We start from the raw sequence: 12,921 nt of genomic DNA on the forward strand, positions 1-12,921 counted from the left end.
ACCTAATGGGCTCGGGATCGATTCTACTATCGGGTTTAGTGGAATTTGATGTCCCAAAGGCTAGGACTCGTTCCGGGAGCTTTGTTCGCTTGTTGATGATGCAATTCTTTATCATGGTTGTGACTAGGTCAACGATAAAGGCTCGAATCAGGGACCGTACTCAAGGGGTGTCGTTAGTAGCTTGCACTTGGACCGAAGGTAAGAAAACAACACCCAGTATGTGAATGTGTGATTAGGGCTTTGCTCGATGGTTAAATATATACATGATTAAGGCTTTGGCACTATTAATAAGCAATGATTATAATTATGTTTGTGAGTGTTTGGTTAAGCACACTTAAATGCGCATGATTATGATTATGTCTATGTATGTTGTTTGCGTGTATTATCATACATTGTATCTGTACGTATGCATGATAAATGAAATATGTGATTGTCTGTTGTGACTAGAGAGCTCGGTTATAATCCAGGGGATTATTAGAATGTTAATTGGAGATTGACTTATTATTCGAGGGTACATTGGATTTTGAGAGACTCGTCTTATAAGTCGAGGGCCTTAAAGCTTGGACTTATAAGTCGGGGGATTGTGAAGCTCGATTTATGAGTCAAGGATCAGCTTGACTCGGCTTATGAGCTTAGATTGGCATTATGCATGTGGATTGCGGGCCACCATGGCTGGGCCACCCCGGGAGTGCGACACACACTTGACTAGCTCGGATGCCAAACAAATTGAAAGAAAGTGTGATTCTATGGTTGCTGATTTGTATAATGAGTATATCAGATTTAGTTATTACTGTTTGGGAAATATATTACTCTGTGAATTGTTTAATATGTTTTCTTGCTGAGTCTTTTGGCTCACAGGTGATTTGTGGTGCAGGTAAAGGTAAAGAGAAGCTCGATCAGCCATGAGTCTGAGGGCTATAACAGTGACATGTACATATGCAGTTCGCTCGACCACCACGACCGAGATTCTTAAGGAAGCTAGGGTTGAACCCACCTTTTGCCGCCTAGGTCGGCTTATTATGTAACTTGGATGTTGTAACCAGTTTTTAAACTAATGTTTTTGGGATCCCGTGTAAAGAACATGTTTTTGGGTTTAATGAAATGGTTATGACTTGACCAAAATTTTAAATACCTAAACCTTTTGTAGCTTAATCACATGTTTAGTCCAAATGACTTGTTAGCAAGTCCAGCACTGGTTTTAAACACACTTGGTAACAAACCCTAATTAGTAGGGCGTTATAATTTTTGTGTGTTCAACATAGCAACTTTTAAATAAAACTTTCCCATCAACTCCCTACATTACAACTCTAGTTGGTTCCTCAAATACTTTCTATTTGTTGTTGATTGCTTCCACCTAATTTATTCAAACAGTCATAGACATTTGTTAGATATGATTGTTATATATCAAAATTTATTGTTCAAGAATGTAGCAATTGCCTTATCGTCTTCTCTAATATGTGATTCAGTCCTTTTTTTCTTCCCTTTTTTATATAGTATAAAAGCTTTGTTTCTTATGTGTGTGTAAATGTTGTCAACTCATAGACAGATAACAATATAGGGAGGAGCCTCGTATTTTCTGAGGAAAATATTCTTAAATAGTAATACTTAAAAATGTACAGAAGACATAATTCTAGTTATCTATTACAGCTTGATAACTGTGTAAAAAATTTACACCCAAATATTCATGGGGGTATTCTGGCTAGAAGAGACCAAAAGCATCATATGGAGGCTCTAAATGAACATGGAATTGGTGAGTTATGCTATAAGATTATTCACTCTACTTGCACGAGTTATTGTCTTTGACTCACAAAAGACATGCTTATATTCTTTGCAACATATCATTTGGTTGATATTTTTTGTAATATTTTCTACAGGTGCATTTGATGTTGTGGTGGTGAACTTGTACCCCTTTTATGATACAGTCACTTCGACTAAAGAAATTTAGTTTGAACATGGAATTGAGAATTTGCCTCTCCAGTTGACTAAAGCATTAACTGATGAATACACTATGGTCTCTTCTAGCCAAGTTTTCGAGCTTGTCTTTATCATTGTAAATAACTCTGCAAGTATGTTGAATATTTTAACTAAAGTGTGTTATGTACATTACCAATTCCTCACTTTGCTTGCTGGTTCATCGGTTTATACTTGATCATAATTTGTGTGTATTTGTATATCTTTGGCACTGGCTCCCACGTCAAAATAGCATTTTTTTTGTTATGTTTTTGCTTTAAAGAAATTATTCATCATGTTAAAAAGGAAAACCTGCTTTTGCATAATTAGACAACAAAATATGGAAAATTGATATTATTTGACTTTGGGTACAGACGTAATGGTATGTATATAAATCAAATTTAGTCATATTATTGTAATTAACAATGTTCATATGCATATAATATATATATAAATAATAATAACACCACAAGTCGGTTGTACAATCGACTTGTGATACAAAACACCATAGGTCGGTTATAACCGACCTACCATGTGTTACAACATAGGTCGACAATACAACCGACCTAAGGTGCATTACACCAAAGGTCAGTTATCGAACTGATCTACTGTGAGTAACACCATAGGTCGGTTATCGAACAAATCTACCGTGTGTTACACCATAGGTCGGCTATCGAACTGACCTACCGTGTGTTACACCATAGGCCCGTTAGCCGCCAACAGACCTACTATGTTTTGAGATCGTAAGTCACTGCATGAGAGGTCAGTTCTGAACCGACCTATGAATGTTTATAGGTCGGTTTTCAACTGACCTCCCATGCATTTTTTGTACTAGAGAGGGCAGGCATTATTCTAATTACCCCAACAGGAAATCGCTTCCATTCGGCACTAAGGTTTGGCTTTGGGGCGTCAAACAACGAGGTTGAATACGAGGCGTTATTAGCAAGGCTTTAGATAGCCACTGAGCTCAAAGCAAAGGCCATACATTGCTATAGCGATTCACAGTTGGTTGTTAACCAAGTCTTGGGGGAGTACCATGCCCGTGGTATAAAAATGGTCGCGTACCTAGAGAAGGTAAAGTCAGCACTCGGAGGGTTTGAGTTCTACGCTATAGAACAAGTCCCCCGAGAGCAAAATTCGAATGCAGATGCATTAGCCAGGCTCACCACAACTAACGAGGATGACACTCTGAGTGTGGTCCCAGTAGAATTTATGCTGATTCCGAGTATTAACGAGCCTGACGAAGAAGATGTATGCATGATTGACTCACAAACAACCTGGATGACCCCAATAGTTGACTACCTCAAAAATGGAAGTCTCCCACCAGACCTGAACGAGCTAGAAAGTTGATGTACCAAATTCCAAGGTACACTATTGTGGAAGGGAAGTTGTATAGAAGATGGTACTCTATGCCATTACTTCGGTGTGTAACCCCTCCCGAGGCAAAAAAGATTTTGGAAGAAATCCATGAAGGGTTTTGTGGAGATCACATTAGAGGGTATAGTTTATCAAAAAAGGTGATAAGGCAGGGGTATTGATGACCCACAGTCAAGGTAGAATCGTTCGAGTATGTTAAACGATGTGATAAATGTCAACGGTTTGCCTCAATTCCACGAGCTCCACCCACCGAGCTCACCATGATGAGCTCCCCATGGCCATTCGCAGTATGGGGGATTGACCTCATAGGCTCCTTGCCAACTGGAAAAGGTGGAGTAAGGTATGCTATGGTCGCAGTTGATTATTTTACAAAATGGACCGAAGCTGAACCCTTGGCCACTGTTACCTCAAAGAAAGTCCTTGATTTCGTAGTAAAGAATATTATTTGCATATATGGGATGCCCAAGAAGATAGTATCAGACAATGAGACCTAGTTTGACATCGATTTATTTACACATTTTTGCGTAAAAAAATGGGATAATAAAAAAGTTTCTCCTCTGTGGCCCATCCCCAGTCAAATGACCAGGTCAAAGGAGTCAGTAAAATCTTAAAGGGCTCCATGAAGAAAAGGTTCGAAGATGCGAAGGGGAAATGGCCAGAGGAGTTGCCTCAAGTCTTGTGGGCTAGAACCACAACGCGAACTTCAACGGGGCATACTCCCTTCTCCCTAGCTTATGGATGCTAGACCATGTTTCCAATTGAGGTCGAAATCCCAACAATACGACGTGATGCATACAATCATGCCTCAAACCAATCTCAGCTCGAAGAAAGTCTGAACCTCATTGAAGAAAGACAAGATGAAGCTCAATTGAAAAATGATGCATACCAGCAACGAGCTACTAGCTATTTTAACAAGAGGGCCTGAGCTAGAAAATTCGGATAGGGAGACCTGGTGTTAAGGCGTGTATTCTTAGCTACACGAGACCCGTCAGATGGGGTACTTGGGCCTAATTGGGAAGGACCTTACCAGATCGAGTCCATTATTCGACCTGGGGTGCATAAGCTAGCAAGGTTAAATAGAGAATTGGTTCCGCGGGCTTGGATGGTGAACATCTACGACCTTATTATCAGTAATGTAGGAATGATGTTTTAACCAAGCATGGGCTTGATTTTTTCACTTTTTATCAACAAAATTCCGAATTTCGATTAAAAACTGTATTGTTTATTGTTATACTTTTTTGCAAACTCTCAAATTTCAATAACCTAAGATTAAAATAATACGATATTAAGGGGGCATAAGTGGTATATAATCATACCATAATTTTGAAAAAATATAACCTAAATAAAATACGTTTATATTTGGATTATTAACCCGACATGAAAACAAGCGTATGGATTATAAGTGTATGGATTACAAACCAAACACACGAGCTAAATACATTTATGTCGGGATTATTAACTCGACATGAAAACAAGTGTATGGATTATAAACCATAACACACGATCTAAATAAGTTTGGAACAAACCACAAATACCTAACCGATGGTATAAAGTTGGAATTCTAGATAAACCAACTAAGTCGACACTAGGACTGGAAAATTTTGCAAACAAGTCTTGACCTCGCAACCTCAAGGCCATACTCGAGGATGAGGAAAAGTGACTAAAAAAAGAAAAATATAACTAGACTACTAAAATTACATGCTAAATAAGTACTTTTGAGTGCATGGTAAAAGTAAGGTTCGACCTTGACAATAACGAAGTTGAACATGGATACTTTGAAAAAAAAAAATTGTGCATGAATGCATTGATATTTGAACCTAAATCCAATAGATATATTTGTATGAATAAACAAATATAAAAGCAAGTCCTTAATAGTAGCCAGCCCGAAATATTCGATTTATAAATGTAAGGCATAATAGTAAGGCAAAAAGCTAAAGGCAAAATCGAGTGCATAAAGATTTTTGAGCTAGAAAATTGTATGCATAAAAATTTCTATTGTTATAAATTGATAATTAAGATAGCTCAAAACCGAGCTATAAATTTTCTTTGCCCCGAGGGCACAAAAATAATAAAATTAATTACAAAAATTATTATAATGGGTCGCAACCCATAATATTGGCTTCAAGATTTGGATGTTTCTCTAGCCACAGGTCCCGAAGCCTCTGTTGCTTCCTTAGCCTCAAGTATGGCCTCCTCCTCCTCAAGCCGAGCTTGCCATTTGGCGATGAAATCAACCTCCATATTGGCTAGGAAACTGGAGTCGGGGTCGGGAATGTTCACCCAAATTCGATACACCGCCATATCTGCGGCACGATCTTTTTTGGTTTTGAACTCCTCCAGAAGACGAGCCTTCTCACCCTCAATGACTTCGAAGGTCATCTTCTTTTCCTCCTCCAACTTGGCATTGAGTTCTTGAATCTCCTTGATCTTGGAGTCCTTCTCCTTGATCTCGAAATTCTTAGCCTCGACCTCCTTCAAGGTCACCGACAGCGTCAATTCGATGTCAGGGATCTTCTGGACCTCTTTCAAAGTAGCCTCCAGCCTTGACTCGAGCTCATACACTTTCTGAATGGCTGCATCTCTTGCTACCACCTCCTGCTTTGCTGCTTTTAGTTCGTTCGCGAGTCTCAGTTGGACATCTCTGACTTCTTGCGTAAGCGCCCTGCCCACGGTCACCTCGTTGTTCAGCATAAATTTGTGCAGAACAAAGAATGCAAGTGCCTATACATGAAAATAAACACAAGTTAGTAAAACACAATATAAGTTAGTATAAAGAAAAGAAGGTTAAATCATAAATAACTCACCGAGGAGAGGAGCTCGCCACCCTTTTCGAAAATGCTGTTGGCAACTCGGCAGGAGGTCAGAAACTCCCATCGAGGGGCCCTGAGGTAACTGAGACTTTGACCCACGCTAGTCAAGGTGTCAGAGCCTAGGTTGACTCCATGGGATCCCGCTACACTGTCAACCATGAACTTAGGAACATGAGTCGAGATCGACAGGAAGCTCTTGTGCACAGGAGCTTGGCCTTTTCTCGCTAGGGTTGCAAGAACCTTCTGGATTAGTTGGACAGTAGGAGGCATATTGTTGGTAGGCACCACTAGCTCTATGATATTACTCGGTCTGACCTTGGGAGTAAGATCGGCCGCTTGATTCACATTTTGGGGAACCAAAACTAGAGGAACCACCTTGATTGTTTTGAGCATCTTGGAGGGGTGACCTCCTTTTTGTGAGGCTCGCTGGCGCTTACTCGCCTTCGCGGCCATGGGCTGGTTGAGCATGTTGTCTAGGTCCAAGTCCATTTCACCTGAAAAATATAAAGATCATACTTTAGCAATCGAGCAAGGGTTACAAAAAGAAATAAGACTCAAGGATAATAGAAACCTAACTAGTACTCTCGACTGAGCTTGAGCTCGGGGACCAGGAAATTCCCCTATCTACTGAAGACACTGGGGAAGTCCTATCTCTATTAGTGGGAGACGGCCTCGAAAGGTCTCTATAAAATTTAGTTCCATATTGAACGGCTACCCCATCCCAAACCATGTTCAAACTTGTACGCCCTGTTTTTCCCACGGGCTGATTAGCAGGCCGAGCTTCGGACTAATCATGGTTAGTCCATAAATATCCCCCAGGTCGGAGCTCCTGTCTTGAGGTCGTACCCCCCCTTAGCTCGAGGAATCCTCAAGGACTTGACAAGATTCTCAAAGCTGGAGCAGGGGATCGGAAGGCCGAAGGTCGGGTCAGATGCACAGCTCGTGGTACGAGCTAGATATGGAGGCTCTGACCCCTTTTAAATTCAACACACGCAAGATAAACGTGCATATATTTGACATCACATGTCTGATATCTCCCTGACTTCTCGGACACGCTGCAGGAACGTGCGTATTCAGACACCCACGGCTGGGTTGGGCCGTGCGGCCCATTATCTCCTTACCTATCGATTTGACCATACTTATGTGTCAGGTTTAGGAATTAATCATGAATGTCACAGAGTTGATATGAACCTGTGTTATTATACTGCGGTGGAGATGGAGAACGCTCAGCTGAGGATCCAGTTAGCAACAGCTAGTCAGCAAATCCAGGATATCCTGGCTCTACTACCCCCTCTCACAACCAACGTTAACGTTGGAGAGAGGCAAGGTGAGGCTCCTAAGTCTTGCCGGGGTAATCGGTCCAGGCATAGCTGTTCGGATAGACTTCCAGCATCCAACTCCACCCCTTCATCGCACCATCGAGACGCAAACTTCGGGGAAATGCCTGGGACCAGACAACGGCAGTACAGCCGTTCGGTTAGGACGTCAACTCCTAGCTCTCAACCATCCTCGAGGACGCCCAGGAGAGCTCGAGGAAATTCCCGGAGGAGATCCGGGGAGGGCCCACGACGTCAGCCCGTACCCGAAGACCGTCCTACGCCTCGTCCAGATCGCCCGGCGCGAGACCAGCAAGTTGGCAGGGCCGAAAGGCCCCCACCAAATTTGATCGTTCCAGACGGAACTAGGATCGCCTCCCCAGTCAGGCATCCTTCTTCTCCAATCATATATCCGTCTCCTCCTCGGCCCGTCCGAGACATCCCAGCTTACGGGAGTAGTAGGAGAAACCCACCATCAGCGGGACCTTCCTGGCGTAGCAGGGCGCCGGAAGAAAGCTCAGGTCCTCGCCACCAAAGACGGACTCCAAGCCTATCCAGCAGGAGTCATTGGACCGGCAGTCGCCGGAGTGATCTCTCTGGAGGAGACATGCGTCAGCGACTAAGTTCGGCACAAAGTCACCAGACCACCCAGGGAAGCGACCTTCGAGATCGCCTCAACTCTCATAGAGAGGATCGGGCTAGAGATGGTAGTCAGGCTCGCTCGGGGGGGGGGGGGGGGGGGCGATCCGAAGTACATAACGGAGGGAATGTCCCAAACAACCTATCTCAAGATAGGAGGGGCAATAACCCACCTAATATGTACAATGGATCCGGAGCTGTTGAGCAGCCCCGGAATAACCACAGATCTCAGGACCAAACCCTCGAGCGCCTAACTCAGATGGAGGAACTGATGAGGAAGCTCCTATCAGAAAAAGAAAAAGACGAATATGATTCAGGAGACGAGATGGAACTCTTCGCCCCCAACATAGCAGCGACGGCATACCCATCTGGCTTCCGTATGCCTCACTTGTCGAAGTTCAACGGGGACGGAGATCCGTCAGAACATTTAGGGATGTTCAACACCCTAATGATGGCCCATAATATTGGCCCAGAGCTGAGATGCTTGATCTTCCCCTCCACACTGATCGGACCTGCCAGACAGTGGTTCAAGCAAAGTAAAAGACAATCGATCAGCTCCTGGAAGACCTTCTCAGTTGACTTCAAAAGGGCATTCCGCGCCTCCCAGGCCGCCCGTGTTCAGGCCGACTCCCTGGCCAATGTGAGACAGCAGCCCGGCGAGACACTGCAGGCCTACCTGAGCAGATTCGTGAACTTCGCTGCCCGAGCTAGGGACGCGGATGATAGCTCCAAGCTCATGGCCATGAGAACCAGAATCCTTGTTGGAGGAGATCTCTGGAAGGATATACAAAAGAAGGGAGTCAGTTCGGTCAACGAATTCCTTAATAGAGCCCAAGAATGGATAAATTTGGAAGAAGCCGAAGCCTCAGTCGCGGGAACCAGCCAGGTTCCCGAGCAGCCCGCTGGAGTGGGGACGGAGGTCGTGGTAGCGACCCCAGACGTCACACAGAATAACCAGCCCGGCGGAAGCAAAAGAAAGGGGAATGGTGAAAACAATCAACACGGCCAAAAGAAGAATAAATCTGTAGACAAGCTCAAGCCCGTGTTCACGACATATACCGAACTCACCCAGTCCAGGGAAAGTATCTTCCTGGCCAACTCTACTCGGGTCCCCTGGAAGAGGCCTGAACTACTGAAACACCACAAGGGAAAGAGAGACACTTCCAAATTCTGCCGTTTTCATAATGATGTCGGACACAATACCGACGATTGCAGGCATCTCAAAGATGAGATAGAAACTCTCATCCGAGCAGGCCCCTTGGCTCAATACTCACGGAACAGGGTCCCAGGGAGTCGGCCTGCTCCAGACGCCCCAGCCAGTCAGCCCGGGACTCGGATAGATCAGGACGTCCCTCCTCCCGTGGTCGGAGGAGAGATATCCACCATCTCTGGAGGCCCGCACATAGTTGGTACGAGCAGAGGCACCCAGAAGAGATACGTGAATGAACTAAAAGCTCACAACAGAGTGGAGTTCGTCCCGGAGCAGCGTCAGTCAAAACAGCAACGGTTAGAGAAGCAACCGATCACTTTTACGGAGGAAGATGTAGGCCATGTCCAGTTCCCTCACAATGATCCCTTGGTTGTAGCAGTCCAGCTCGCCAACCGAAAAGTAAGAAGGGTGCTGATAGACAACGGGAGTTCGGTGAACCTTTTATTCCGATCCACCTTAGAGAAGATGGGTCTGACTGTCGCCGATCTAAAGGCAACCTCCATGATGCTGTATGGCTTTTCGGGAGAAGGATCGGCAGCGATAGGGACGATCGAGCTGGTGATCACCCTAGGAGAAGAGTCTCGGACAGTCTCTAAACTACTCGAGTTCGTGGTCATTGACTGCTCCGCGGCCTACAACGCCATTTTGGGCCGACCTACGCTCATAGCTTTCGAGGCTATCACTTCAATTCGACACCTCGCCATGAAATTCCCTACTTCAACAGGAGTCTGCACCATCAAGCGCGATCAGCTCGCTGCCAGGGAATGCTACAGCATTTCCATGTAGGGGAAATCTAAACCCGGGCAGCTGGCTATGGCCATTCTGAGTGAAGAGGAATCCTCGGAACCCCTAGCGGCTCCTGAGATTGAAAAACCTCAAAACGCCAAAGGGGAAAGTGTCGCCCTTGGTGAGGACATTGACCCCTAAATAGGCGAAGACAGGTCCGAGCTCCAAGCTATTGAGGAGCTCGAGGAGGTGAACCTTGATCCACAAAATCCATCACGGATGGTCAAGCTCGAGAAAAACCTCTGTAGCAAGACGAAGACGGAGCTGATTACGTTCCTCCGGGCTAATTTAGATGTATTCGCATGGTCGCACGAGGACATGGTAGGGATCAGCCCGGGTGTCATCATGCACACACTCCATCTGGACAAAAGCGTTCCTGCCAAGTCTCAGAAGCAAAGACGTCTAGGAACAACCCGGGCTGAAGCCCTAGAAGAAGAAGTGACCCGACTCAAAAAATGTGGCTTTATCCGTGAAGCCAAATTTCTGATTTGGGTCGCCAACCCCGTGCTAGTTCCAAAGCCCAACGGGAAATGGCGGACCTGCATTGACTTCTCCGATCTGAATAAAGCCTGCCCCAAGGATTGTTTTCCACTGCCAAGGATCGACCAGCTGGTGGATACCACGGCGGGGCACAAGCTCATGTCCTTTATGGACGCGTACTCAGGCTACAATCAGATCGCGATGAATCCGGCGGACCAGGAACACACTAGCTTCATGACCCCGACTAATGTCTATTGCTACAAGGTCATGTCGTTCGGTCTGAAGAACGCCGGAGCTACCTACCAAAGACTAGTAAACAGAATGTTCGCGGACCAGATCGGAAAGAACATGGAAGTGTATGTTGATGACATGCTCGTCAAGTCAAAGACTGCCGACAACCATGTTTCCGACCTGGAGGAATGTTTTAAAATACTACAAGAATATGGCATGAGGCTCAATCCCCATAAATGCACTTTTGGTGTCGCATCCGGGAAATTCCTGGGGTTCATAGTTAATACCCGAGGAATCGAAGCAAACCCCAACAAGATCAGGTCACTGCTCGAGCTTCCTTCGCCTAGGTCGTGGAAAGATGTCCAGGGCTTGACAGGGAGAGTGGCCGCATTGAACCGGTTTATTTCCAAGTCAACCGATAAGTGTTTGCCCTTCTACAACCTGCTTCGGGGAAACAAGAAGTTTGAATGGACAGTAGAATGCGAAAGCGCATTCCTCGACCTGAAGGCACATCTGGCTGAACCGCCCGTGCTATCCAAGCCCAAGGCAGGAGAGCCTCTTTTCCTCTACCTGGCCGTCACTAAGGACGCGGCTAGCGCCGTACTAGTACGAGAAGAGGACCAAGGTCAGAAGCCAGTCTATTACATCAGCAAGAGACTCCTCGGGGCAGAATCACGATACTCGCTGATGGAAAAATTGGCGTTTTTCCTAATCACGGCCTCGCGAAAGCTCAGGCCCTACTTCCAATCCCACTCGGTACACGTCATGACCAATCAACCTCTAAGGCAGGTTTTGCAAAAGCCTGAAGCATCGGGACGTTTGTTAAAGTGGGCGGTCGAACTTAGTCAGTTCGAGATTTTCTATACTCCGCGAACCGCCATAAAAAGTCAGGCCTTGGCCGACTTTGTGGCAGAGTGCACAGGATTCCAGGAGAATCCAGCGGAGGACTCATCTCAGCTCACCTCGCCTCAATCGTTGTGGAAGATCTTTGTAGATGGTTCATCCAACGAAAACAGCTCCGGGGCCAGAATCATTCTGATATCCCCTGAGGGACATAGGTTCCAATCGGCGCTAAGGTTCGGGTTCAAGGCCTCCAACAACGAGGCGGAATACGAAGCTTTGCTGGCCGGCCTAAGGATAGCCAGGGAGTTAAGGGCGAGCTCCGTCCAGTGCTTCAGTGACTCCCAGCTCGTGGTTAACCAGGTCTTGGGCGAATATCAGGCACGAGGAACCAAGATGGCCGCCTATCTGGCGAAAGCAAACGCCGAGCTGTCCGCGTTTGGGCGAGGATCGATCGAGCAGATACCTCGAGAACAGAACACCAATGCAGATGCTCTTTCTAAGCTCGCCACCTCGGGAGAGACAGAAACCCTGGGATTGGTGCCAATAGAATTCTTGGAAAAACCAAGTATAGAAGGATATCGGGCAGAGGTCGAGATGATCGACGCCAGGCCAACCTGGATAACCCCCATTCTTGAATATCTCGTCGAGGGCAAGATGCCTGAGGGACGTAGCGACGCACGACGAGTCCTATATCAAGCTCCGAGATATACGATAGTCGATGGAGTGTTGTACCGACGTGGGCACTCTTTACCTCTCCTCCGGTGCGTTCTTCCAAGTGAAGCGATGGCCATCCTGCAGGAAATTCACGAAGGATTCTGCGGAGACCATACTGGGGGGCAAAGCTTGGCCTTGAAGGTTCTCAGGCAAGGTTATTATTGGCCGACTCTGTCCAAAGACTCGATTTCATACGTAAAGAGCTGCGACAAATGCCAGCGATTCGCTGCGGTTACCCGAGCTCCTCCAGTCGAGCTAAAAATGATCTCGGCTCCTTGGCCATTTGCCGTTTGGGGAATAGACTTAGTGGGCGCCCTGCCCACTGTAAAGGGCGGGGTCCGTTACGCCGCGGTCGCCATCGACTACTTCACTAAGTGGGCCGAGGCAGAGCCGTTGGCAACAATCACGTCTAAAAAGGTGCTTGACTTCGTGGTTAAAAGCATCATCTGTCGATTTGGCCTGCCCAAGAAGATCGTCTTTTATAACGGCACTCAGTTCGACAGCGACCTGTTCACCGAGTTTTGTGAAAGGCATGGAATTGTGAAAAGCTTCTCTTCCGTGGCCT

At 45.9% G+C, this 12,921-nt stretch overlaps 1 long non-coding RNA gene across 1 annotated transcript; it reads left to right on the top strand.

The window, feature by feature from the left end:
* The first annotated feature begins 1,646 nt into the window (after positions 1 to 1,646).
* LOC133789581 (uncharacterized) lies at positions 1,647 to 2,165 on the top strand. The gene is made up of 2 exons (XR_009873621.1): positions 1,647 to 1,750; positions 1,875 to 2,165. It is a non-coding gene; the product is annotated as an uncharacterized LOC133789581 (long non-coding RNA).
* The last annotated feature ends 10,756 nt before the right edge of the window (positions 2,166 to 12,921 follow it).

The sequence above is a fragment of the Humulus lupulus genome, chromosome 7 (assembly GCF_963169125.1).
Source record: "Humulus lupulus chromosome 7, drHumLupu1.1, whole genome shotgun sequence".
NCBI lineage: Eukaryota > Viridiplantae > Streptophyta > Magnoliopsida > Rosales > Cannabaceae > Humulus > Humulus lupulus.